Source organism: Arachis ipaensis, chromosome B6, assembly GCF_059453495.1.
Source record: "Arachis ipaensis isolate K30076 ecotype BB chromosome B6, ASM5945349v1, whole genome shotgun sequence".
In the NCBI taxonomy this organism is placed as follows: domain Eukaryota; kingdom Viridiplantae; phylum Streptophyta; class Magnoliopsida; order Fabales; family Fabaceae; genus Arachis; species Arachis ipaensis.
The window spans coordinates 40670134-40697789 of NC_142441.1; the positions used below are offsets into that span (position 1 = coordinate 40670134).

At 40.1% G+C, this 27656-nt stretch overlaps 1 non-coding gene across 1 annotated transcript; it reads left to right on the forward strand.

Moving 5' to 3' along the window:
- Nucleotides 1–4156: 4156 nt before the first annotated feature.
- On the forward strand, nucleotides 4157–4264 carry LOC148555263 (small nucleolar RNA R71). The gene has a single exon (XR_015886933.1). It is a non-coding gene; the product is annotated as a small nucleolar RNA R71 (small nucleolar RNA).
- Nucleotides 4265–27656: the final 23392 nt, after the last annotated feature.

Consider the following 27656-nt stretch of genomic DNA (forward strand, 5'->3'; position numbering starts at 1 on the left):
TGATGCTCAAAGCCTTGGATCCTTTTTATCACCCTTGCCTTTTGGTTTAAAGGGGTATTGGCTTTTTCTGCTTGCTTTTCTTTTTTTTTTTCTTTTTTTTTTTGCAAGCTTTTCACTGCTTTTTCTTGCTTCAAGAATCAATTTTATGATTTTTCAGATCATCAGATAACATTTCTCCTTTTCCCATCATTCTTTCAAAAGCCAACAATTTTAGAATTCATAAACAATCAAATTCAAAAATATGCACTATTCAAGCATTCATTCAGAAAAACAATAGTATTGCCACCACATCAAAATAATTAAACTGTTTTAAAATTCAAAATTCATGTACTTCTTTTTCTTTTTCAATTAAAAACATTTTTCATTTAAGAAAGGTGATGGATTTATTTTCATAGCTTTAAGGCATAAATACTTAGACACTAATGATCATGTAATAAAGACACAAACATAAATAAACATAGAGCACAATTTTTGAAAAACAGAAAATAAAGAACAAGGAAATTAAAGAACGGGTCCACCTTAGTGGTGGCGGCTTGTTCTTCCTCTTGAAGATCTTATGGAGTGCTTGAGCTCCTCAATGTCTCTTTCTTGCATTTGTTGCTCCTCTCTCATGGTTCTTTGATCTTCTCTAATTTCATGGAGGAGGATGGAATGCTCTTGGTGCTCCACCCTTAGTTGTCCCATGTTGGAACTTAATTCTCCTAGGGAGGTATTGATTTACTCCCAATAGTTTTGTGGAGGAAGATGCATCCCTTGAGGCATCTCAGGGATTTCATGATGAGGAATTTCCTCATGCTCTTAATGAGGTTCTCTTGTTTTCTCCATCCTTTTCTTAGTGATGGGTTTGTCCTCATCAATGAGAATGTCTCCCTCTATGTCAATTCCAACCGAATTGCAAAGGTGACAAATGAGATGAGGGAAGGCTAATCTTGCCAAAGGAGAGGACTTGTCCGCCACTTTGTAGAGTTCTTGGGATATAACCTCATGAACTTCTACTTCCTCTCCAATCATGATGCTATGTATCATTATAGCCCGGTCTATAGTAGCTTCAGATCAGTTGCTAGTAGGAATGATTGAGCATTGGATGAACTCCAACCATCTCCTAGCCACGGGCTTGAGGTCATGCCTTCTTAGTTGAACCGGCTTCCCTCTTGAGTCTCTCTTCCATTGAGCGCCCTCTTCACATATGTCCGTGAGGACTTGGTCCAACCTTTGATCAAAGTTGACCCTTCTAGTGTATGGGTGTGCATCTCCTTGCATCATGGGCAAGTTGAATGCCAACCTTACATTTTCCAGACTAAAATCTAAGTATTTCCCTCGGACCATTGTAAGCCAATTCTTAGGGTCCGGGTTCACACTTTGATCATGGTTCTTGGTGATCCATGCATTGGCATAGAACTCTTGAACCATTAAGATTCTGACTTGTTGAATGGGGTTGGTGAGAACTTCCCAACCTCTTCTTCGGATCTCATGTCGGATCTCCGGATATTCGCCCTTTTTGAGCTTAAAAGGGACCTCGGGGATCACCTTCTTCTTGGCCACAACTTCATAGAAGTGGTCTTGATGCACCCTTGAGAGGAATCTCTCCATCTCCCATGACTCGGAGGTGGAAGCTTTTGCCTTCCCTTTCCTCTTTCTAGAGGTTTCTCCGGCCTTTGGTGCCATAAATGGTTATGGAAAAACAAAAAGTTTTAGCTTTTACCACACCAAACTAAGAAGGTTGCTCGTCCTCGAGCAAAAGAAGAAAGAAGAGAGTAGAAGAAGAAAAAATAGAGGAGATGGAGTGGGCTTTGTGTTTCGGCCAAGGGGGAGAAGTGGTGTTTAGGTTGTGTGAAAATGAAGGAATGAAGATGGGTTTATATAGGAGTGGAGAGGGGGGGTATGGTTCGGCCATTATGGGTGGGTTTGGGTGAGAAAGTGGTTTGAATTTGAATGGTGAGGTAAGTGGGGTTTTATGAAGGATGGATGTGAGTGGTGAAGAGAATAGTGGGATTTGATAGGTGAGGGGTTTTTGGGGAAGAGGTATTGAGGTGATTGGTGAATAGGTGAAGAAGAGAGAGAGTGGTGGGGTAGGTGGGGGTCCTGTGGGGTCCACAGATCCTGAGGTGTCAAGGATATCTCATCCCTGCACTAAGTGGCGTGCAAAACGCCCCTTTCTGCCAATCCTGGCGTTAAACGCCAGGCTGCTGCCCATTTTTGGCGTTAAACGCCAGTCTGGTGCCCATTTCTGGCGTTAAACGCCCAGAATGGTGCCAGACTGGGCGTTTAACGCCCATTCTGCTACCCTTACTGGCGTTTAAACGCCAGTAAGTTTCTCCTTCAGGGTGTTCTATTTTTCATTCTGTTTTTCCTTCTGTTTTTGTTTTTTCAATTGTTTTTGTGACTTTCACATGATCATCAACCTGCAGAAAATATAAAATAACAAAAGAAAATAGAAATTTAACATAGATAAGTAAAGATTGGGTTGCCTCCCAACAAGCGCTTCTTTAATGTCAATAGCTTGACAGTGGGCTCTCATGGAGCCTCACAAATGTTCAGAGCAATGTTGGAACCTCCCAACACCAAATTTAGAGTTTGACTGTGGGGGCTTTGTTTGACTCTGTATTGAGAGAAACTCTTTGTGCTTCCTCTCCATGGTGACAGAGGGATATCCTTGAGCTTTAAACACAAGGGAGTCTCCATTCACTTGAATGATCAATTCTCCTCTGTCAACATCAATCACAGCTTTTACTGTGGCTAGGAAGGGTCTGTCAAGGATGATGGATTCATCCATACACTTCCCAGTCTCTAGGACTATGAAATCAGCAGGGATGTAATGGTCTTCAACCTTTACCAAGACATCCTCTACAAGTCCATAAGCTTGTTTCTTTGAATTGTCTGCCATCTCTAGTGAGATTCTTGCAGCTTGTACCTCAATGATCCCTAGCTTCTCCATTACAGAGAAAGGCATAAGGTTTATGCTTGACCCTAGGTCACACAGAGCCTTCTCAAAGGTCATGGTGCTTATGGTACAAGGGATTGAAAACTTTCCAGGGTCCTGTCTCTTTTGAGGTAATCTCTGCCTAGTCAAGTCATCCAGTTCTTTGATGAGCAATAGAGGTTCATTCTCCCAAGTCTCATTACCAAATAACTTCGTATTTAGCTTCATGATTGCTCCAAGGTACTTAGCAACTTGCTCTTCAGTGACATCTTCATCGTCTTCATAGGAAGAATACTCATTAGAGCTTATGAAAGGTAGAAGTAAATTCAATGGAATTTCTATGGTCTCAGAATGAGCCTCAGATTTCCATGGTTCCTCATTAGGGAACTCCATGGAGGTCAGTGGGAGTCCATTGAGGTCTTCCTCAGTGGGAATCACTGCCTCTTCCTCCTCTCCATGTTCGGCCATGTGAGATGTGGTTATGGCCTTGCACTCTCTTTTTGGATTCTCTTCTGTATTGCTTGGGAGAGTGCTAGGAGGGAGTTCAGTAATTTTCTTACTCAGCTGACCCAATTGTGCCTCCAAATTTCTAATGGAGGACCTTGTTTCAGTCATGAAACTTTGAGTGATTTTGATTAGATCAGAGACAATGGTTGTTAAGTCAGAGGGGTTTTGCTTAGAATTCTCTGTCTGTTACTGAGAAGATGATGGAAAAGGCTTGTTATTGCTAAACCTGTTTCTTCCACCATTATTGTTGTTGAAACCTTGTTGAGGTCTCTGTTGATCCTTCCATGAGAGATTTGGATGATTTCTCCATGAAGGATTATAGGTGTTTCCATAGGATTCTCCCATGTAATTCACCTCTTCCATTGCTGGGTTCTCAGGATCATAAGCTTCTTCTTCAGAGGAAGCTTCCTTAGTACTGCCTGTTGCTGCTTGCATTTCAGACAGACTCTGAGAAATCATATTGACTTGTTGGGTCAATATTTTATTCTGAGCCAATATGGCATTCAGAGTATCAATCTCAAGAACTCCTTTCTTCTGAGCTATCCCATTATTCACAGGATTCCTTTCAGAAGTGTACATGAATTGGTTATTTGCAACCATTTCAATGAGTTCCTAAGCTTCTACAGGCGTCTTCTTCAAATGAAGAGATCCTCCAGCAGAGCTATCCAATGACATCTTGGATAGTTCAGATAGACCATCATAGAAAATACCTATGATGCTCCATTCAGAAAGCATGTCAGAAGGACATCTTCTGATCAATTGCTTGTATCTTTCCCAAGCTTCATAGAGGGATTCACCTTCCTTCTGTCTAAAGGTTTGGACTTCCACTCTAAGCTTACTCAATTTTTGAGGTGGAAAGAACTTTGCCAAGAAGGCATTGACTAGCTTTTCCCAAGAGTTCAGGCTTTCCTTAGGTTGTGAATCCAACCATGTTCTAGCTCTGTCTCTTACAGCAAAAGGAAAGAGCATAAGTCTGTAGACTTCAGGGTCAACCCCATTGGTTTTGACAGTGTCACAGATTTGCAAGAACTCAGCTAAGAACTGATGAGGATCTTCCAATAGAAGTCCATGAAACTTGCAATTCTGTTGCATTAGAGAAACTAATTAAGGCTTAAGCTCAAAGTTGTTTGCTCCAATGGCAGGGATAGAGATGCTTCTCCCATAGAAATCAGGATTAGGTGCAGTAAAGTCACCAAGCACCTTCCTTGCATTATTGGCATTGTTGTTGTTTTTGGCTGCCATGGTTTCTTCTTCTTTGAAGAGCTCTGTTAGGCCCTCTAGAGAGAGTTGTGTTTTGGATTCTCTTAGCTTTCTCTTCAAGGTCCTTTCAGGTTCAGGATCAGCTTCAACAAGAATGCTTTTATCTTTGCTCCTGCTCATATGAAAGAGAAGAGAACAAGAAAGTATGGAATCCTCTATGTCACAGTATAGAGATTCCTTGAAGTGTCAGAAGAAAAGAAGAATAGAAGGAGGAGGTGGAGAAGAGGGAATTCGAACTTATCAAGAGGGACAGAGTTTGAATTACACCTTGATGAGGAGTCTTAGTCCCTTAAATAGAAGGATGTGAGAAGAGGGGAAGAATTTTCGAAAATAAATTAAAAATATTTTGAAATAATTAAAAATAAATTTGAAAATTTGATTGAGATTTTCAAAAACTAAGATTGGGAAAGAAATCAAGTGATTTTTTGAAAAAGATTTTGAAATCAGAAATTAAAAAGATATGATTGAAAATTAATTTTGAAAAAGCTGTGATTGAAAAGATATGATTGAGAAGATATGATTGAAAATCAGACTAAAAAGAGAAAGTTTTAAAATTAAAGTTGATTACTTGACTAACAAGAAATTAGAAGATATTATTCTAAAATTTAAAATTTGATCATTTCTTAATAGGCAAGTAACAACTTGAAAATTTTTGAAGTAAATCTTGAATTGAAGCAAGGATTTTTGAAAATAGTAAAAATAAATATAAAATAGAAAGAAATTGATTTTGAAAGAGATATGATTGAAAAGATATGATTTGAAAAAGATTTGATGTTGAAAAATTATGAAAACTTGAAAAAAATGTGAATTAAAAACAAAATCTTCCCTCTAGTGTCATCCTGGCGTTAAACGCCCAGAATGGTGCCCATTCTGGCGTTTAACGCCCAAATCTCTACCTTTTTGGGCGTTAAACGCCCAGCCAGGTACCCTGGCTGGCGTTTAAATGCCAGTTTTCCTTCTTCACTAGGCGTTTTGAATGCCCAGCTTTTTCTGTTTGATTCCTCTGCTGAATGTTCTGAATCTTCAATTCTCTGTATTATTGACTTGAAAAGACACAATTTTAAAAATATTTTTGAATTTTTAATGATGAGAAACAATCAAAATACAACTAATCTTAGGAAACTCAAATCAAACAATGCATGCAAGACACCAAACTTAAAAGTTTGTATACTAAGGACTATAACAATGTAAAAATGCATATGAGAAACAACAAAACACACAAAATAAGAGAATTTAAAGATCGGAGCAATGAAATCATCAAGAACAACTTGAAGATTAATGAAGAACATAATGCATAAGATTTCGAAAATTGGAAGGATAAAGACATGCAATTGACACCAAACTTAAAATTAGACAATAGACTCAAACAAGAAACATAAAATATTTTTGGTTTTATGATTTTAAAATTTTTTTTTGATTTTCGAAACTTATATAGAAAAGAAAATAAAGAGAATAAAAACTTTTAATAAGAATTCCAGGAATCATGCAATGTGAGTCTAAAGCTTTAGTCTAAAAAGATTAGACATGTTTGGCCAAGCTTCAGCAGGACATTACATTCAATAGCTAAATTGATGAGAATCAATCAGCTTTTGTGATGGTGGAAACATCACCTTGAAACTCTAGAATTCATTCTTAAAAATTCTGAAGAAAAGATACCTAATCTAAGCAACAAGATGAACCGTCAGTTGTCCAAACTCGAACAATCCCCGGCAACGGCGCCAAAAACTTAGTGCACGAAATTGTGATCATCAACAATGGCGCCAAAGGACTTGGAGCTCTCAAACGTGAATCACACTTTGTCACAATTCCGCACAACTAACCAGCAAGTGCACTGGGTCGTCCAAGTAATAAACCTTACATGAGTAAGAGTCGATCCCACGGAGATTGTCGGCTTGAAGCAAGCTATGGTCATCTTGTAAATCTCAGTCAGGCAGATTCAAATGGTTATGGAGTTTAAGGTGATGAAAATAAACATAAAATAAAGATAGAGATACTTATGTAATTCATTGGTGGATTTCAGATAAGCGTATGAAGATGCTTTGTTCCCCTTGAACCTCTGCTTTCCTATTGCCTTCTTCCAATCATTCATACTCCTTTCCATGGCAAGCTTTATGTTGGGCATCACCGTTGTCAATGGCTACATCCCGTCCTCTCAGTGAAAATGGTCTTGATGCTCTGTCACAACATCGGCTAATCAGCTGTCGATTCTCGATCATGTCGGAATAGGATCCATTGATCCTTTTGCGTCTGTCACACGCCCCACAATCGCGAGTTTGAAGCTCGTCACAGTCATCCCTTCCCAGATCCTACTCGGAATACCACAAACAAGGTTTAGACTTTTCGGATCTCAGGAATGGCCACCAATAATTCTAGCCTATACCACGAAGGTTCCAATCTTAGATTAGAAACCCAAGAGATACGCATTCAAGCCATTGCTAGTAGAACAGAGTTGGTTGTCAGGCACATGTTTATAGGTGAGAATGATGATGAGTGTCACGAATCATCACATTCATCAAGTTGAAGAACGAATGAATATCTTGGAGAAGAAATAGACTTGAGTTGAATAGAAAAACAATAGTACTTTGTATTAATTCAAGAAGAACAGCAGAGCTCCACACCTTAATCTATGGTGTGTAGAAACTCCACCGTTGAAAATACATAAGAATAAAAGGTCTAGGCATGGCTGAATGGCCAGCCTCCCAAAGAGGGTTCAATCATCAAAACATGATTCCCAGATGATCAAAAGATGAAAATACAATAGTATAAGGTCCTATTTATAGAGAACTAGTAGCCTAGGGTTTACAGAAATCAGTAATTAATGCAGAAATATTCTTTCAGGCCCACTTGGTGTGTGCTTGGGCTGAGCATTGAAGCTTCCATGTGTAGAGACTTTTCTTGGAGTTAAACGCCAGCTTTTGTGCCAGTTTGGGCATTTAACTCCAGCTTTTGTGCCAGTTTTGGAGTTAAATGCCAAAATTCTTGAACTGACTTGGAACGCCGGTTAGGCCATCAAATCTCGGGCAAAGTATGGACTATTATACATTGCTGGAAAGCCCAGGATGTCTACTTTCCAACGCAATTGAGAGCGCGCCAAGTGAGAATCTGTAGCTCCAGAAAATCCACTTTGAGTGCAGGGAGGTCAGAATCCAACAGCATCTGCAATCCTTTTTCAGCCTCTGAATCAGATTTTTGCTCAGGTCCCTCAATTTCAGCCAGAAAATACCTGAAATCACAGAAAATCACACAAACTTATAGTAAAGTCCAGAAGAGTGATTTTTATTTAAAAACTAATAAAAATATAATAAAAACTAATTAAAATATACTAAAAACATACTAAAAACAATGCCAAAAAGCGTATAAATTATCCGCTCATCACTTGCCCCCACCATATGATTGACAAGATAGTGTTACTCGGTTACGTCACACAAGGCATGAGGCCCCAAGATAAGACCACATTGGAAAGTGCTAGCAATGGGTCTATGAAAAAGTACAAGACCACTGATGAGGCATGGCAACTGATCAGCGACTTAGCTGAATCCACTCGGAATCACAGGCAGAAACAAGGCCGTTCAAAAGCCGTTGCAGAAGTATCCTCTAGCAGAAAGACTGCTGCTCTAACTCAGAGTATCTGTGAAATGACCAACTTGCTGAAGCAAATGCAATTGAATCAACAACAAGTTCAGCAAGCTCAACCTTCTCCACCACAGCATAGCCAACAGTTAGTCCCACAGAGAGTTTACGGAATCTGTGCTGATTATAGCCATTATACTAATGAATGTCCGCAGCTCCAGTAGGAAGACAACACCGTGGCAGCCACTCATAACTTCTATGACCGCCCCAACCAAGGGTACAATCAAGGTGGTAATTACAGCCATGGACGGCAAGACAATTCTAACCAAAATTGGAGGAACAACAACAACAGAGGAGGCAAAGACAATCAGAGAAATCAGAGGTGGAATAACAATAACAACAGGCAGCAGAACCAGAACCAGCCTTACAGAGCACCTCACCTGAGACAATCCCAAGGACCACAGAATAACCAACAGCAGACCTCTCAACTTACTTATCCTTCCTCATCTTCTAATGACGACTTACTACAATCTATTGATCGGAGACAACAGACCATGGAAAATAACCTTTATGCTACACTAAATGGTCTAAACTTAACCCTGCAAGCTCTTGTCTCACAGATTGGATCAATGAATAACTCCAATAACCAGCCCTTGAGCTCCAGTGGAATCCCCTCTCAACCATTACCCAATCCAAAGGGTGGCATAAATGCCATCACCCTAAGGTCCAGAACCACACTGCAGGAGAGGAATCAGGAGGAGCCAAGCCCACCAAAACATGCCTCAGCTGAAGAGGTAGTGGAAATAGAAGATGTTGAAGAGGAAGAAGACATGCAGAACATAGATGAAAAAGAAGAAGTTCAACCACAGGAGGAAGCACCAAAGGGCGCAGACACTGCAGAAGACACCACTCCCATTCTATTTCCACAACTTGCAAGAAAGCCCAGGAAGCAGCTCGAACCTGATCCCAAAATGGTAGAGATATTCAAAAAGGTTGAGGTAACTGTTCCTCTTTTTGATGTTATTCAACAGGTACCTAAATATGCAAAGTTTCTAAAATATTTATGTATACATAAAGACAAAATTAATGAATTAGAAACTATTACTTTAAGTAGTTCCATATCTGCTTTAATGGGAGGTTTACCTGAAAAGTGTAGTGATCCAGGTCCATGTATGGTTAATTGTATTATTGGTGGTGTAGTATTTTCTGACTGCATGTGTGATTTAGGAGCATGTGTGAGTATAATGCCTTTGTCTATATATGATATTTTGAGGCTCCCTCCCTTAAAAAGGTCGGCAGCTCGTTTTGTGTTAGCAGATAAAAGCATTATTACAGTGGCTGGAGTTGCTAAAGATGTATTAGTGGGTATTAAGGGGCTCACATTTCCCATTGATTTTTATATCCTGGAGATGCCCCAAAATGACTCAGAGAAGCCATCATCAATCCTACTCGGAAGACCATTTCTGAAGACCTCGAAGTTCAAATTAGATGCTTTTTCAGGAACATACTCTTTTGAAATAGATGGCCGAGTAGTAATCTTCAATCTGAATGGAGTTATGAAGCATCCTCCGGAGGATCATTCTATCCTCCAGTGTGACATTATAGATGAAACTGTAGCTGAAGTTCACCAGGAGGAATTTGAAGAGAAGTACATAGGACAAGGTCCAAGTGTGGGGACATTCTCAGAGGACAATGATAGTACTTTACCATTGTCACCAGCTCCAGACAACCCAGAGCCTGACCATGATCAGAAGTTGGAATTAAAACCCCTTCCTCCACACCTCAAATATGCTTACCTTGAAAACGAGCAAAAGTTTCCAGTTATCATTGCAAGGGAACTCACTTCTCAACAGGAAGAGCAGTTACTTAATGTGCTGAGGAGGCACAAGAAGGCAATTGGTTGGAGTTTGGCAGACATAGTTGGCATCAACCCTCAAGTCTGTGAGCATAGGATATTTTTAGAAGGGGGAGCAAGACCTGTCCGTCAACCCCAGAGAAGACTAAATCCCACTATCTTAGAGGTTGTCAAAAAGAAAGTGACCAGACTATTGGAGGCAGATATCATCTATCCCATCTAAGACAGTGAATGGGTAAGCCCAGTACAAGTGGTGCCCAAGAAGTCTGGAGTCACTACAGTGAAGAATGAGCACGGAGAGCTCATGGCAACCAGAGTTCAAAATGCCTGGAGGGTCTGCATTGACTACAGACGCCTCAACCAGGCCACTCGTAAGGATCACTATCCTCTTCCATTCATTGATCAAATGCTGGATCGCCTGTCAGGTAAATCACATTATTGTTTTCTAGATGGTTACACAGGTTATTTTCAGATTCATATAGCTCCTGAGGATCAGGAAAAGACCACTTTTACATGTCCTTTTGGGACTTATGCTTACAGGAGAATGCCCTTTGGCTTGTGCAATGCACCAGCTACCTTCCAAAGGTGCATGATGAGTCTTTTCTCTGATCTTATTGAGGACTGTATGGAAGTTTTTATGGATGATTTTAGTGTATATGGCGATTCCTTTAGCCTTTGCTTAGATGGATTATCTAGAGTATTAAATAGATGTGTCAATACAAACCTTGTATTTAATTTTGAAAAATGTCACTTTATGGTAAAACAAAGGATTGTACTAGGACATGTTGTGTCTAATACTGGTATTTCTGTAGATCCAGCAAAGGTGAATGTTATTTTTAGTTTAGTTTACCCCTCTTCTGTGAGGGAAGTCTGTTCGTTCATTGGCCATGCAAGTTTTTATAGGAGATTCATTAAGGACTTCAGTAAGGTAGCACTTCCCTTATCTAGGCTACTGCAGAAGGATATTGAGTTCGAGTTCAGTGAAAATTGCAAACAAGCGTTTGATAAGCTGAAGACCGCCCTGACTCAAGCTCCAATTGTGAGAGGACCAGACTGGAGCCAGCCATTTGAAATAATGTGCGACGCCTCCAATCATGCAGTAGGAGCAGCACTGGCTCAGCATGAAGGAAAGGACCCCTTTGTTATTGCTTATGTGTCTAAAACTTTAGATGCCGCCTGATGAGCGGATAATTTATACGCTTTTTGGCATTGTTTTTAGTAGAATCCAGTTACTTTTAGGGATGTTTTCATTAGTTTTTATGTTAAATTCACATTTCTGGACTTTACTATGAGTTTGTGTGTTTTTCTATGATTTCAGGTATTTTCTGGCTGAAATTGAGGGACTTGAGCAAAAATCAGATTCAGAGGTTGAAGAAGGACTGCTGATGCTGTTGGATTCTGACCTCCCTGGACTCAAAATAGATTTTTTGGAGCTACAAAACTCAAAATGGCGCACTTCTAATTGCGTTGTAAAGTAGACATCCAGGGCTTTCCAGAAATATATAATAGTCCATACTTTTCCCGAGTTTAGATGACGCAAACTGGCATTCAACGCCAGCTCTCTGCCCAATTCTGGCGTTCAGCGCCAGAAACAAGTTGCAAAGTGGAGTTCAACGCCCAAACTGGCACAAAAGCTGGCGTTCAACTCCAAGAAGGATCTCTACACGTGCAACACTCAAGCTCAGCCCAAGCACACACCAAGTGGGCCCCAGAAGTGGATTTATGCATCAATTACTTACTTCTGTAAACCCTAGTAGCTAGTTTATTATAAATAGGACTTTTTACTATTGTATTAGACATCTTCGGATCATCCTGGATTGTACTCTGATCTTGTGATCACGTTTTAGGGGGCTGGCCATTCGGCCATGCCTGGACCTTTCACTTATGTATTTTTCAACGGTAGAGTTTCTACACTCCATAGATTAAGGTGTGGAGCTCTGCTGTTCCTCAAAGATTAATGCAAAGTACTACTGTTTTTCTATTCAACTCAACTTATTCCGCTTCTAAGATATTCATTCGCACTTCAACCTGAATGTGATGAACGTGACAATCATCATCATTCCCTATGAATGCGTGCCTGACAACCACTTTCGTTCTACCTTCGATTGAATGATTATCTCTTGGATATCTAATACAGGGGACCGAGTCCGAGTTATTAGTGTCTTCATGGTGTAAGCTAGATTGATGGCGGCATTCATGAGAATCCAGAAAGTCTAAACCTTGTCTGTGGTATTCCGAATAGGATTCAGGGATTGAATGACTGTGACGAGCTTCAAACTCGCGAGTGCTGGGCATAGTGACAGACGCAAAAGGATAGTAAATCCTATTCCAGTATGATCGAGAACCTCCAGATGATTAGCCATGCAGTGACAGTGCATCGGACCATTTTCACAGAGAGGAATATGACGCAGCCATCGACAAGGGTGATGCCTCCAGACGATTAGCCGTGCTGTGACAGAGCATTTGGACCATTTTCCTGAGAGGATTAAAAGTAGCCATTGACAATGATGATGTCCTTACATAAAGCCAGCCATGGAAAGGAGTAAAACTGATTGGATGAAGATAGCGGGAAAGCAGAGATTCAGAGGAACGAAAGCATCTCTACACGCTTATCTGAAATTCTCACCAATGAATTACATAAGTATTTCTATCCTTATTTTATTATTTAATTTCGAAAACTCCATAATTATTTTATATCCGCCTGACTGAGATTTACAAGGTGACCATAGCTTGCTTCATACCAACAATCTCCGTGAGATCGACCCTTACTCACGTAAGGTTTATTACTTGGACAACCCAGTGCACTTGCTGGTTAGTTGTATCGAAGTTGTGACAAATTATGAATTGAGATTAGAGCACCAAGTTTTTGGAGCCATTACCAGAGATCACAATTTCGTGCACCAAGTTTTTGGCGCCGTTGTCGGGGATTGTTCGAGTTTGGACAACTGACGGTTCATCTTGTTGCTCAGATTAGGTAATTTTCTTTTTGTTTTATTTTCAAAAATTTTTCAAAAACTTTTAAAAAATTTCTCATCTGTTTCCGAAAAAAAAAATTAAAATAAAAATGTTTTCAAAAATATATTTTTCTTCAGAATTTTTAAGAATGAATTCTAGAGTTTCATGAAGCATGTTGAAGCATGCTGGCTATAAAACCATGTCTGAATTCTTTTGGGCAGAGGTTTTGGCTTAAAATTGAATGAATTACACTCATATTTTTATTAAAGCTTGGCTGGCTATTAAGCCATGCCTAACCCTCAGATTGGAGCTTTAGACTAAAGAGCATAAGATTTCTGGAATTCATATTAAAAATTTTGGAATCCTTATTTTTCTTTTTCAAAATGATTTTCGAAAAAAAAATTAAAAGAAAATACAAAAAATTCATAAAATCATAAAAAATTCAAAAATATTTCATATTTCTTGTTTGAGTCTTGAGTCAAGTTGAAAGTTTGGTGTCAATTGCATATTCATCTTGCATTTTTCGAAAAAAAATTCATGCATTCATAGTGTTCTTCATGATCTTCAAGTTGTTCTTGGTAAGTCTTCTTGTTTGATCTTGATGTTTTCTTGTTTTGCATCTTTTCTTATTTTTCATATGCATTCTTGAATTCTTAGTGCCTAAGCATTAAAGATTTCTAAGTTTGGTGTCTTGCATGTCTTCTTTGCATTAAAAATTTTCAAAAATATGTTCTTGATGTTCATCATGATCTTCATAGTGTTCTTGGTGTTCATCTTGACCTTCATAGCATTCTTGCATGCATCACATGTTTTGATCTAAAATTCTCATGCATTGCATCATTTTCATGTTTCTCTCTCTCATCATTAAAAATTCAAAAATCAAAAAAAAAATATCTTTCCCTTTTTCTCTCTTAAAATTTCGAAAATTAGATTTGACTTTTTCAAAAATTTTTAAAAAAATCTAGTTTTTTTTATGAGTCAAATCAAATTTTCAATTTAAAAATCTCATCTTTTTCAAAAATCTTTTTCAAAAATCAAATCTTTTTCATTTTTCTTAGTTATTTTCGAAAATTATAAAAATGTTTTTCAAAAATCTTTTTCTTATCTTTATGACATAATTTTCGAAAATAACATCACCAATTAATGTTTTGATTCAAAAATTTCAAGTTTGCTACTTACTTGTTAAGAAAGATTCAAACTTTAAGTTCTAGAATCATATCTTGTGATTTCTTGTGAATCAAGTCATTAATTGTGATTTTAAAAAAAAAATCAAATCTTTTTCAAAACTAATTTCAATCATATCTTTTCAAAAAAAATATCCTCTTATCTTACCTTTTTCAAAAATTTGATTTCAAAATATCTTTTCTAACTTCTTATCTTCTTATCTTTTCAAAATTGATTTTCAAAATTTGTTTCAACTAACTAACTAACTTTTTGTTTGTTTCTTACCTTTTTCAAAACTACCTAACTAACTCTCTCTCTCTAATTTTCGAAAATATCTCCCTCTCTTTTTTAAAACTTCTTTTTAATTTTGGATTTTAATTTTCGAAAATTACTAATCTTTTTCAAAAACTATTTTCGAAAATCACTAACCCTTTTTCAAAAATAATTTTCGAAAATCCCCCTCCCTCATCTTATTCCATTTATTTATTCATCTACTAACTTCTCTTCATCTCACATCATTGCTCCTATCATTACCTTTGTGTTTGGATTCTTCATTTTTCTTCACCCCTATTCATTTTCTTCTTCTACTAACAATAAGGAACCTCTTTACTGTGACATAGAGGATTCCTCTTCTTTTCTTATTCTCTTCTCTTTCTTATGAGCAGGAACAAAGAAAAAGGCATTCTTGTTGAAGCTAATCCAGAACCTGAAAGGACTCTGAAGAGGAAACTAAGAAAAGCTAAATTACAACAATCCAAAGACAACCTTATTGAAAATTTCGAACAAGTAAAGGAGATGGCAGCCGAACCCAACAACAATAATGCAAGGAGAATGCTTGGTGACTTTACTGCACCAAATTGCAATTTACATGGAAGAAGCATCTCCATCCCTACCATTGGAGCAAACAATTTTGAGCTGAAACCTCAGCTAGTTTCTCTGATGCAACAGAACTGCAAGTTTCATGGACTTCCATCTGAAGATCCTTTTCAGTTCTTAACTGAATTCTTGCAGATCTGTGATACTGTTAAGACTAATAGAGTAGATCCTGAAGTCTACAGGCTCATGCTTTTCCCTTTTGCTGTAAGAGACAGAGCTAGAGTGTGGTTGGACTCTCAACCTAAAGATAGCCTGAACTCTTGGGATAAGCTGGTCACGGCTTTCTTAGCCAAGTTCTTTCCTCCTCAAAAGCTGAGCAAGCTTAGAGTGGATGTTCAAACGTTCAGATAGAAAGAAGGTGAATCCCTCTATGAAGCTTGGGAATGATACAAGCAGCTGACCAAAAAGTGTCCTTCTGACATGCTTTCAGAATGGACCATCCTGGATATATTCTATGATGGTTTATCTGAGCTATCAAAGATGTCATTGGATACTTCTGCAGGTGGATCCATTCACCTAAAGAAAACGCCTGCAAAAGCTCAAGAACTCATTGACATGGTTGCTAATAACCAGTTCATGTACACTTCTGAGAGGAATCCTGTGAGTAATGGGACGCCTATGAAGAAGGGAGTTCTTGAAATTGATACTCTGAATGCCATATTGGCTCAGAACAAAATATTGACTCAGCAAGTCAATATGATTTCTCAGAGTCTGAATGGAATGCAAGCTGCATCCAACAGTACTCAAGAGGCATCTTCTAAAGAAGAAGCTTATGATCCTGAGAACCCTGCAATAGCAGAGGTGATTACTTAGGTGAACCTTATGGAAACACCTATAACTCATCATGGAGAAATCATCCAAATTTCTCATGGAAGGATCAAAAGCCTCAACAAGGCTTTAATAATGGTGGAAGAAATAGGTTTAACAATAGTAAACCTTTTCCATCATCCACTCAGCAACAGACAGAGAATTCTGAGCAGAATCCATCTAGCTTAGCAAACTTAGTCTCTGATCTATCTAAGGTCACTGTGAGTTTCATGAATGAAACAAGGTCCTCCATTAGAAATTTGGAGGCACAAGTGGGCCAGCTGAGTAAGAAGATCACTGAAATCCCTCCCAGTACTCTCCCAAGCAATACAGAAGAAAATCCAAAGAGAGAGTGCAAGGCCATTGATATTACCAAAATGGCCGAACCCAAAGAGGGAGAGGAGGACGTGAATCCCAGTGAGGAAGACCTCCTGGGAAGTCAAGTGATCAATAAGGAGTTTCCCTCTGAGGAACCAAAGGAATCTGAGGCTCATCTAGAGACCATAGAGATTCCATTGAACCTCCTTATGCCCTTCATGAGCTCTGATGAGTATTCCTCTTCTGAAGAGAATGAGGATGTCACTGAAGAGCAAGCTGCCAAGTTCCTTGGTGCAATCATGAAGCTGAATGCCAAATTATTTGGTATTGAGACTTGGGAAGATGAACCTCCCTTGTTCACCAATGAACTAAGTGATCTGGATCAACTGACATTGCCTCAGAAGAAACAGGATCCTGGAAAGTTCATAATACCTTGTACCATAGGCACCATGCTCTTTGAAAAGGCTCTGTGTGACCTTGGTTCAGGGATAAACCTCATGCCCCTCTCTGTAATAGAGAAACTGGGAATTTATGGGGTGCAAGCTGCTAAAATCTCATTAGAGATGGCAGACAATTCAAGAAAACAGGCTTATGGACAAGTAGAGGACGTGTTAGTAAAGGTTGAAGGCCTTTACATCCCTGTTGATTTCATAGTCCTAGACACTGGAAAGGAAGAGGATGTATCCATCATCCTAGGAAGGCCTTTCCTAGCCACAGCAAGAGCTGTGATTGATGTGGACAGAGGAGAATTGATCCTTCAATTAAATAAGGACAACCTTGTGTTTACAACCCAAGGATCTCTCTTTGCATCCATGGAGAGGAAGCAGAAAAAGCTTCTCTCAAAGCAGAGTCAACAAAAGCCTCCACAGTCAAACTCTAAGTTTGGTGTTGGGAGGCCACAACCAAACTCTAAGTTTGGTGTCAAACCCCCATATCCAAACTCTAAGTTTGGTGTTGGGAGGTCTCAACAAAGCTCTGCACATCTGTGAGGCTCCATGAGAGCCCACTGTCAAGCTATTGACATTAAATAAGCACTTGTTGGGAGGCAACCCAATGTTTATTTATCTAATTTTGTTTTTGTTTTTCATGTTTTCTTAGGTTCATGATCATGTGGAGTCACAAAATAAACGAAAAATTTAGAAACAGAATCAAAAACAGTGGAAGAAAAATCACACCCTGGAGGAAGCACCTGTCTGGCGTTCAACGCCAGAACAGAGCATGGTTTTGGCGCTGAACGCTCAAAATGGGCAGTATTTAGGCGCTGAACGCCCAAAATGGGCAGCATCTGGGCGCTGAACGCCAGAATTGCACCCTGGAGAAGAGCTGGCGCTGAACGCCCAGAACAAGCATGGTTCTGGCGTTCAACGCCAGAAATGGGCAACAAATGGGCGTTGAACGCCCAAAATGGGCACCATCCTGGCGCTGAACGCCCAGAGTTGTGTGCAAGGGCATTTTACATGCCTAATTTGGTGCAAGGTTGTAAATCCTTGAACACCTCAGGATCTGTGGACCCCACAGGATCCCTACCTACCTTCACTCACTCTCTTCTCTCTTCTCCATCATCCTCTATTCCCAATAAACACCCTTCCCCAAAACCCTTCACCTATCACCTCCATCCCTCTTCCCTATTAACCCTTCACCACTCACATCCACCCACTCTTCCCCCATAAACCTACCCAATAAACTCCACCTACCTTCAAAATTCAAAATCAATTTCCCACCCAAACCTACCCATATGGCCGAACCTTAACCCCCCCTCCCTTCCCTATATAAAGCCTTCCATTCTTCTTCATTTTCACACAACACAACCCTCTCTTTCCCCTCTTGGCCGAAACATACCTCCCCCCCTCTTCTCCATATTTTCTTCTTCTTCTTCATCTATTATTTCTTCTCTTGCTCGAGGGTGAGCAATATTCTAAGTTTGGTGTGGTAAAAGCATAAGCTTTTTTGTTTTTCCATTACCATTGATGGCACCCAAGACCGGAGAATCCTCTAGAAAAGGGAAAGGGAAGACAAAAGCTTCCACCTCCGAGTCATGGGAGATGGAAAGATTCATCTCCAAAGCTCATCAAGACCACTTCTATGATGTTGTGGCCAAGAAGAAGGTGATCCCTGAGGTCCCTTTCAAGCTCAAGAGAAATGAGTATCTGAAAATCCGACATGAGATCCATAGAAGAGGTTGGGAAGTCCTAACAAACCCCATCCAACAAGTCGGCATCCTAATGGTTCAAGAGTTCTATGCCAATGCATGGATCACTAAGAACCATGATCAAAGTAAGAACCCGAATCCAAAGAATTATATTACAATGGTTCGGGGGAATTACTTAGATTTTAGTCTAGAAAATGTAAGGCTGGCGTTTAACTTGCCCATGATGCAAGGAGATGAACGCCCCTACACTAGAAGGGTCAACTTTAATCAAAGGTTGGACTAAGTCCTCATGGACATATGTGTGGAAGGAGCTCAATGGAAGATTGACTCCAAAGGCAAGCCGGTTCAATTAAGAAGACTGGACCTCAAGCCTGTGGCTAGAGGATGGTTGGAGTTCATCCAACGCTCCATCATCCCCACTAGCAACCGATCCAAAGTTACTGTGGATCAGGCCATCATGATCCATAGCATCATGATTGGAGAGGAAGTAGAAGTTCATGAAGTCATCTCCCTTGAACTCTACAAAATAGCCAAAAAGCCATCCCCTGGGGCAAGGCTAGCTTTCCCTCATCTTATTTGCCATCTATGTTACTCAGCTGGAGCTTTCATAGAAGGAGACATTCACATTGAGGAAGAGAAGCCCATCACTAAGAAAAAGATGGAGCAAATAAGAGAGCCCATTGATGAGCGGATAATTTATACGCTTTTTGACATTGTTTTTAGTATGTTTTTAGTAGGATCTAGTTACTTTTAGGGATGTTTTCATTAGTTTTTATGCTAAATTCACATTTCTGGACTTTACTATGAGTTTGTGTGTTTTTCTGTGATTTCAGGTATTTTCTGGCTGAAATTGAGTGACTTGAGCAGAAATCAGATTCAGAGGTTGAAGAAGGACTGCTGATGCTGTTGGGTTCTGACCTCCCTGCACTCAAAGTGGATTTTCTGGAGCTACAGAACTCGACATGGCGCGCTTCCAATTGCTTTGGAAAGTAGACATCCAGGGCTTTCCAGCAATATATAATAGTCCATACTTTGGCCAAGAATAGACGACGTAAACTGGCGTTCAATGCCAGCTTTCTACCCAAATCTGGCGTCCAGCGCCAGAAAAGGAGCCAAAACCAGAGTTGAACGCCCAAACTGGCACAAAAACTGACGTTCAACTCTAAGAAGGACCTCTACACGTGCAACACTCAAGCCCAGCCCAAGCACACACCAAGTGGGCCCCGGAAGTGGATTTATGCATCAATTACTTACTTCTGTAAACCCTAGTAGCTAGTTTATTATAAATAGGACCTCTTACTATTGTATTTGACATCTTTGGATTATCTTTGATCAGTTGTATGCTATCCTAGATCACGTTTAGGGGGCTGGCCATCTCGACCATGCCTGGACCTTTAACTTATGTATTTTTAATGGTAGAGTTTCTACACTCCATAGATTAAGGTGTGGAGCTCTGCTGTTCCTCAAAGATTAATGCAAAGTACTTCTATTTTCTATTCAATTCCTCTTATTTCGCTTCTAAGATATCCATTCGCACCCAAGAACGTGATGAAGGTGGTGATTATGTGTGACGCTCATCACCATTCTCCCCTATGAACACGTGCCTGACAAACACTTCCGTTCTACATGAAATAAGCTAGAATGAATATCTCTTAGATCTCTTAACCGGAATCTTCGTGGCGTAAGCTAGAATGATGGCGGCATTCAAGAGGATCCGGAAAGTCTAAACCTTGTCTGTGGTATTCCGAGTAGGATTCAATGATTGAATGACTGTGACGAGCTTCAAACTCGCGATTGTTGGGCGTTAGTGACAGATGCAAAAGGAGGGTGAATCCTATTCCAGCATGATCGAGAACCGACAGATGATTAGCCGTGCTGTGACAGAGCATGTGAGCATATTTTTCACTGAGAGGAGGGGATGTAGCCACTGACAACGGTGATGCCCTTGCATAAAGCCAGCCATGGAAAGGAGTAAGACTGATTGGATGAAGATAGCAGGAAAGCAGAGGTTCAGAGGAACGAAAAGCATCTCTATTCGCTTATCTGAAATTCTCACCAATGAATTACATAAGTATTTCTATCCCTATTCTATTAATTATTATTCGAAAACACCATTATCAATTTATATCTGCCTAACTGAGATTTGCAAGGTGACCATAGCTTGCTTCATACCAACAATCTCCGTGGGATTCGACCCTTACTCACGTAAGGTATTACTTGGACGACCCAGTGCACTTGCTGGTTAGTTGTATCGAAGTTGTGAACCATGGTATTGGCACCATGTTCTTGGCGCCATTGCCAGGGAAAGAAAGAGCCATGAATTTTACATCATTAAAGTGTAATCACGATTACGCGTACCAAGTTGCTCACGTTGCCAGGGATTGTTCGAGCCTGGACATCACAATTTCGTGCACCACCCATTCATGGAGCTCAAGAGGCGTATGAAGCTCATCACCATGAGACCCCAGAGAGGCCTCAAATGCATTTTCCTCCACAAAACTATTGGGAGCAAATCAACACCTCCCTAGGAGAATTAAGTTCCAACATGGGACAATTAAGGGTGGAACATCAAGAGCACTCCATCATCCTTCATGAAATTAGAGAAGATCAAAAAGCAATGAGGGAGGAGCAACAAAGACAAGGAAGAGACATAGAAGAGCTCAAGGACATCATTGGTTCCTCAAGAAGGAAACGCCACCATCACTAAGGTGGATTCATTCCTTGTTCTTATTTCTTCTGTTTTTTGTTTTCTATGTGCTTATCTATGTTTGTGTCTTCATTACATGATCATTAGTAGTTAGTAACTATGTCTTAAAGTTATGAATGTCCTATGAATCCATCACCTCTCTTAAATGAAAAATGTTTTAATTCAAAAGAACAAGAAGTACATGAGTTTTGAATTTATCCTTGAACTTAGCTTAATTATATTGATGTGGTGACAATGCTTCTTGTTTTCTGAATGAATGCTTGAACAGTGCATATGTCTTTTGAAGTTGTTGTTTAAGAATGTTAAATATGTTGGCTCTTGAAAGAATGATGACTAGGAGACATGTTATTTGATAATCTGAAAAATCATAAAAATGATTCTTGAAGCAAGAAAAAGCAGCAAGGAACAAAACTTGCAGAAAAAAAAAAGTATAGGCGAAAAAAAAATAGAAAGAAAAAGAAAAAGCAAGCAGAAAAAGCCAAAAGCTCTTAAACCCAAGAGGCAAGAGCAAAAAGCCAATAACCCTTAAAACCAAAAGGCAAGGGCAATAAAAAGGATCCCAAGGCTTTGAGCATCAGTGGATAGGAGGGCCTAAAGGAATAAAATCCTGGCCTAAGCGGCTAAATCAAGCTGTCCCTAACCATGTGCTTGTGGCGTGAAGGTGTCAAGTGAAAACTTGAGACTGAGCGGTTAAAGTCAAGGTCCAAAGCAAAAAAAGAGTGTGCTTAAGAACCCTGGACACCTCTAATTGGGGACTCTAGCAAAGCTGAGTCACAATCTGAAAAGGTTCACCCAATTATGTGTCTGTGGCATTTATGTATCCGGTGGTAATACTGGAAACAAAGTGCTTAGGGCCACGGCCAAGACTCAAAAAGAAGCTGGGTTCAAGAATCATCATACTGAACTAGGAGAATCAATAACACTATCTGAATTCTGAGTTCCTATAGAAGCCAATAATTCTGAACTTCAATGGATAAAGTGAGATGCCAAAACTATTCAAGAGGCAAAAAGCTAAAAGTCCCGCTCATCTAATTGGAGCTATGTTTCATTGATAGTTTGGAATTTACAATATTCTCTTCTTTTTATCCTATTTGATTTTCAGTTTTTTGGGGACAAGCAACAATTTAAGTTTGGTGTTGTGATGAGCGGATAATTTATACGCTTTTTGGCATTGTTTTTAGTATGTTGTTAGTAGAATCTAGTTACTTTTAGGGATGTTTTCATTAGTTTTTATGTTAAATTCACATTTCTGGACTTTACTATGAGTTTGTGTGTTTTTCTGTGATTTCAAGTATTTTCTGGCTGAAATTGAGGGACTTGAGCAAAAATCAGATTTAGAGGTTGAAGAAGGACTGCTGATGCTGTTGGATTCTAACCTCCCTGCACTCAAAATGGATTTTCTGGAGCTACAGAACTCAAAATGGCACGTTTCCAATTGCGTTTGAAAGTAGACATCTAGGGCTTTCCAGAAATATATAATAGTCCATACTTTGCCCGAGTTTAGACGACGCAAACTGGCGTTTAACACCAGCTCTCTGCCCAATTCTGGCGTTCAGCGCCAGAAACAAGTTGCAAAGTGGAGTTCAACGCCCAAACTGGCACAAAAGCTGGCGTTCAACTCCAAGAAGGACCTCTACACGTGAAACACTCAAGCTCAGCCCAAGCACACACCAAGTGGGCCCCAGAAATGGATTTATGCATCAATTACTTACTTCTGTAAACCCTAGTAGCTAGTTTATTATAAATAGGACTTTTTACTATTGTATTAGACATCTTCGGATCATCCTGGATTGTACTCTGATCCTGTGATCACGTTTTAGGGGGCTGGCCATTCGGCCATGCCTGGACCTTTCACTTATGTATTTTTCAACGGTAGAGTTTCTACACTCCATAGATTAAGGTGTGGAGCTCTGCTGTTCCTCAAAGATTAATGCAAAGTACTACTGTTTTTCTATTCAACTCAACTTATTCCGCTTCTAAGATATTCATTCGCACTTCAACCTGAATGTGATGAACGTGACAATCATCATCATTCCCTATGAACGCGTGCCTGACAACCACTTCCGTTCTACCTTCGATTGAATGATTATCTCTTGGATATCTAATACAGGGGACCGAGTCCGAGTTATTAGTGTCTTCGTGGTGTAAGCTAGATTGATGGCGGCATTCATGAGAATCCGGAAAGTCTAAACCTTGTATGTGGTATTCCGAGTAGGATTCAGGGATTGAATAACTGTGACGAGCTTCAAACTCGCGAGTGCTGGGCGTAGTGACAGACGCAAAAGGATAGTAAATCCTATTCCAGTATGATCGAGAACCTCCAGATGATTAGCCATGCAGTGACAGCGCATCGGACCATTTTCACAGAGAGGAATAGGACGCAGCCATCGACAAGGGTGATGCCTCCAGACGATTAGCCGTGCTGTGACAGAGCATTTGGACCATTTTCCTGAGAGGATTAAAAGTAGCCATTGACAACGGTGATGTCCTTACATAAAGCCAACCAAGGAAAGGAGTAAAACTGATTGGATGAAGACAGCGGGAAAGCAGAGATTCAGAGGAACAAAAGCATCTCTACACGCTTATCTGAAATTCTCACCAATGAATTACATAAGTGTTTCTATCCTTATTTTATTATTTAATTTCGAAAACTCCATAATTATTTTATATCCGCCTGACTGAGATTTACAAGGTGACCATAGCTTGCTTCATACCAACAATCTCCGTGGGATCGACCCTTACTCACGTAAGGTTTATTACTTGGACGACCCAGTGCACTTGCTGGTTAGTTGTATCGAAGTTGTGACAAATTATGAATTGAGATTAGAGCACCAAGTTTTTGGAGCCATTACCAGAGATCACAATTTCGTGCACCACCGCCCAGTCCAATTACACTACTACTGAGAAAGAGATGCTTGCTATTGTTTTTGCTCTGGATAAATTCAGAGCCTATTTACTTGGTACGAAGGTAGTAGTGTACTCAGACCACGCAGCTCTAAAGTATCTATTAGCTAAAAAGGAGTCCAAACCAAGGCTTATACGTTGGATACTTCTATTACAAGAATTTGATTTAGAAATTAAGGATAGGAGTGGTAACCATAATTTAGTGGCAGACCACTTGAGTCGCCTTGAGCACATTACAGATGACCCCACCCCTATAGCTGATAATTTCCCATTTGATAACCTGCAAGCAGTATCTGAGGTAGTCCCTTGGTATGCACCTGTAGCTAATTATCTAGTTAGCCGCACCTTTCCTCCAAACTATTCTAAGCATCAAAGAGACAAGCTGAAAAGCGAGTCTAAATATTATATATGGGATGACCCATATTTATGGAGATATGGCGCTGACCAGGTAATTAGACGGTGTGTGCCTCAATCAGAATTCCAGTCCATCTTAAAGGCCTGTCACTCATCTGAGAGTGGAGGACATTTTGGCCCTCAAAGAACAGCTAGAAAAATCTTAGACTGTGGATTCTGGTGGCCTACACTTTTTAGAGACGCTGCTGAATTTTGTAGATCTTGTTTTCCATGCCAAAAATTTGGTAATATATCCAAGAGAGATGAGATGCCTCAACAAATTATGCTTTTCTGTGAAATCTTTGACGTTTGGGGCATTGACTTCATGGGTCCATTTCCAAATTCTAATGGTTATTTTTACATATTGTTAGTTGTGGATTACGTTTCCAAATGGGTGGAAGCAATTCATACCCGCATTGATGATGCTAACACTGTTGTTTCCTTTGTGAGAAACCACATTATTTGTCGCTTTGGATCGCCACGATCAATCGTGAGCGATCAAGGCACCCATTTTTGTAACAGGAGACTAACAGGATTGATGAAGAAGCATGGGATAATTCATAAGGTTGCAACAACCTACCATCCTCAGACTAATGGGTAAGCCGAGGTATCAAACAAAGAGATAAAGCGTATCTTGCAGAAGATAGTCAAACCTCATAGAAGAGACTGGAGCACCAGGCTACAAGATGCACTCTGGGCATACAGAACAGCATACAAAACACCCATTGGGATGAGTCCTTTCCGCTTAGTTTATGGTAAAGCTTGTCATCTCCCTGTTGAAGTAGAGCACAAAGCCTTTTGGGCAGTAAAGGAGTGCAACATGGGAATTGAGAAAGCCGGAGCTGAAAGGAAATTGCAACTGCAAGAACTGGAAAGCCTTCGCCTTGAAGCTTATGAGAACTCAAGACTATACAAGGAGAAGATGAAGGCTGTACATGATCAGCACATCAAGAGAAAAGAGTTCCAACCTGGGGACTTAGTCCTCCTTTACAAGTCTCTACTAAGGTTCATGCCAGGCAAGTTGAGATCAAGATGGAAGGTCCATACAGAGTAGAGAAGGCCAAACCATACGGAGTTTACCACCTAAGCCATCCTTCAAGCTCTGAACTTATCAAGGTTAATGGACATCGTTTAAAGCTGTACCATGGCGAGAAGCTGAAGAAAAACAAGGAGCTCGAGATCTTCCTCTTGGAAGATCCCCACATAGCCGAAGCCTGAGCTAGTGGAGCGTCCAACTTACGGACGTTAAAGCAAAGTGCTAGGTGGGAGACAACCCACCATGGTATGATCGTTCTTTTCTTTATTCTCAGTTTTCCTATTCAATAACTCTTCTCTTTATTGGTACATTTCGTGCATTTGCATTTACATACTTTTATTTTAAAAAAAAAAAATTTCATGCGACGCGACCGCCTCATTGACGCGTCCGCGTCGCAGGAGATGGGAAGAATTAATAAAACAAACAGAGAGCCACGCAAGAGCGTGGCTGGAGGCGTGCCAGTGGCACAAATCGCCCCACGCGACCGTGTTACTCACGCAGCCGCGTGCCCTGGAATTCGATGTCAAAAGGGTGCACGACCGAAAGTTGTGCTAGAGTGGTGCTGGATTGGTGCTGAACGCACAATCCTTCCCACGCGACTGCGTGACCGATGCGACCGCGTCATATCCTTCTAATGGCCACTCACGCGATCGCATGCCCCACGCGATCGCGTCACCCAATATTTGGCAATTAATAATTTTGAACAGAGAGTTGTGTGAGTGCGAGGCTGCCCTCGCGCCAGTGGCGTAAAACGGGTCACGCGATCGCGTGACCGACGCGACCGCGTCAATCAGTATAAGCGCAAGTCGCGTGACCGCGTGCCCCACGCGACCACGTCGATTGCGCCGCACAGCTTCTCTGATCTGCCACTTATCTTATCTTTCTTTTACCCAAATCCTATTTTCTCTTTTCCCTCCTTATTTCTTCCTCCTCCCTTCTTCCTTCTTCCTTCTTTCTCACTTTTTACACTCTTACTCTCTCTCTCTCACCCCATTAACAAGGTTTTTCTTTTTCTTCTTCTCTCCTTACTTTTCTATTTTTCTTCTTATTTTTATATGTTATCTTCTTTTCTTTTCTTTTTACTTTCGTTATTCGTATTTTCTTTTTCCTTTTTACTTGGTGTTAGAAATTTATTTGAGTCATTATTTCTCATTATATGCTTATGGATTGTTGTAAATTTGTTTGGCAATTATATATTACTTTTTAAAGGGTTGCTTGCATGTTCAATTTAATACTTTCTATACCTTAATTATCATGCATGCTATGTGTTTGTGAAAAAGCCCATATGGCATTATGCACTTTTCTACGTTACTCTACTATTCAATGCTTGCTTTTCACAAAACACTTTTTATATTTTATTACTTAAATATAATTGTTATTACAAAAAAATTGTTAGTTTGAAAGACTTGGTAACCTAACTTGGACATTGAATGCTTGATCTATGCTCCTCATGCCTTTTCCTGCATGCCAATAAACCTCTTGCATTTAATTGTCCTCATATGCACTTGCTATATCTCCATTGAGGACCTTTTCACATGTAGTCATGACCATGTGTTAACGACATCCTCTTTACCTTGCATTGATTATCACTCCTACAACCCTCTTCCTTGCTCTTTCTCTTTGAACTTAATTTCCTTCCTCTTTCCTTTTTCAGGATGGCCACCAAGAAAGGAAAGGAGAAGGCTACTCCCAAACAACCAGCAAGAAGAGGAACAAAGAGAGCATTAGTGGCAGAACCCTCTTCAACTGCAATAAAGCCCTCAACAAAGAGACTTAAGAGGATTATAAAGGTTGATGATAAAGAAAAAGCCTTCCAAGCAAAGGACACTGCGTGATTTCCCAATCGCTACTGTGAGCAGATGTTCCCCATCCTGGCAGAAAGGAGCTACAACAATAAATACCTTCTTCTCCTCCCAAACCATATTGCTACCTTTGTTGAGCCGCAAATTGCACAAAGACAATAGGGTTTCCTACAGAGACAGCCGAGGCAGGTCAATCTTTCTTGGGTAGTCGAGTTCTACTCCAACTTCCACCTGCCAACCCTGCAGTCTGTCTTTGTCCGTCAGAAGTAAGTCCCCATTACAGAAGAGGCCATTCAAAGAGCTCTAGGTCTTCCCCCTATTCCAGAAAGTTTGGACGCCTTTCAAGAAGCCGCACTCAAGCGCCAGATGTACCAATTTGACTGGGACGCCATTCTCAGAGTTATCGCACTACCTGGCAGCCGCTGGATCTACA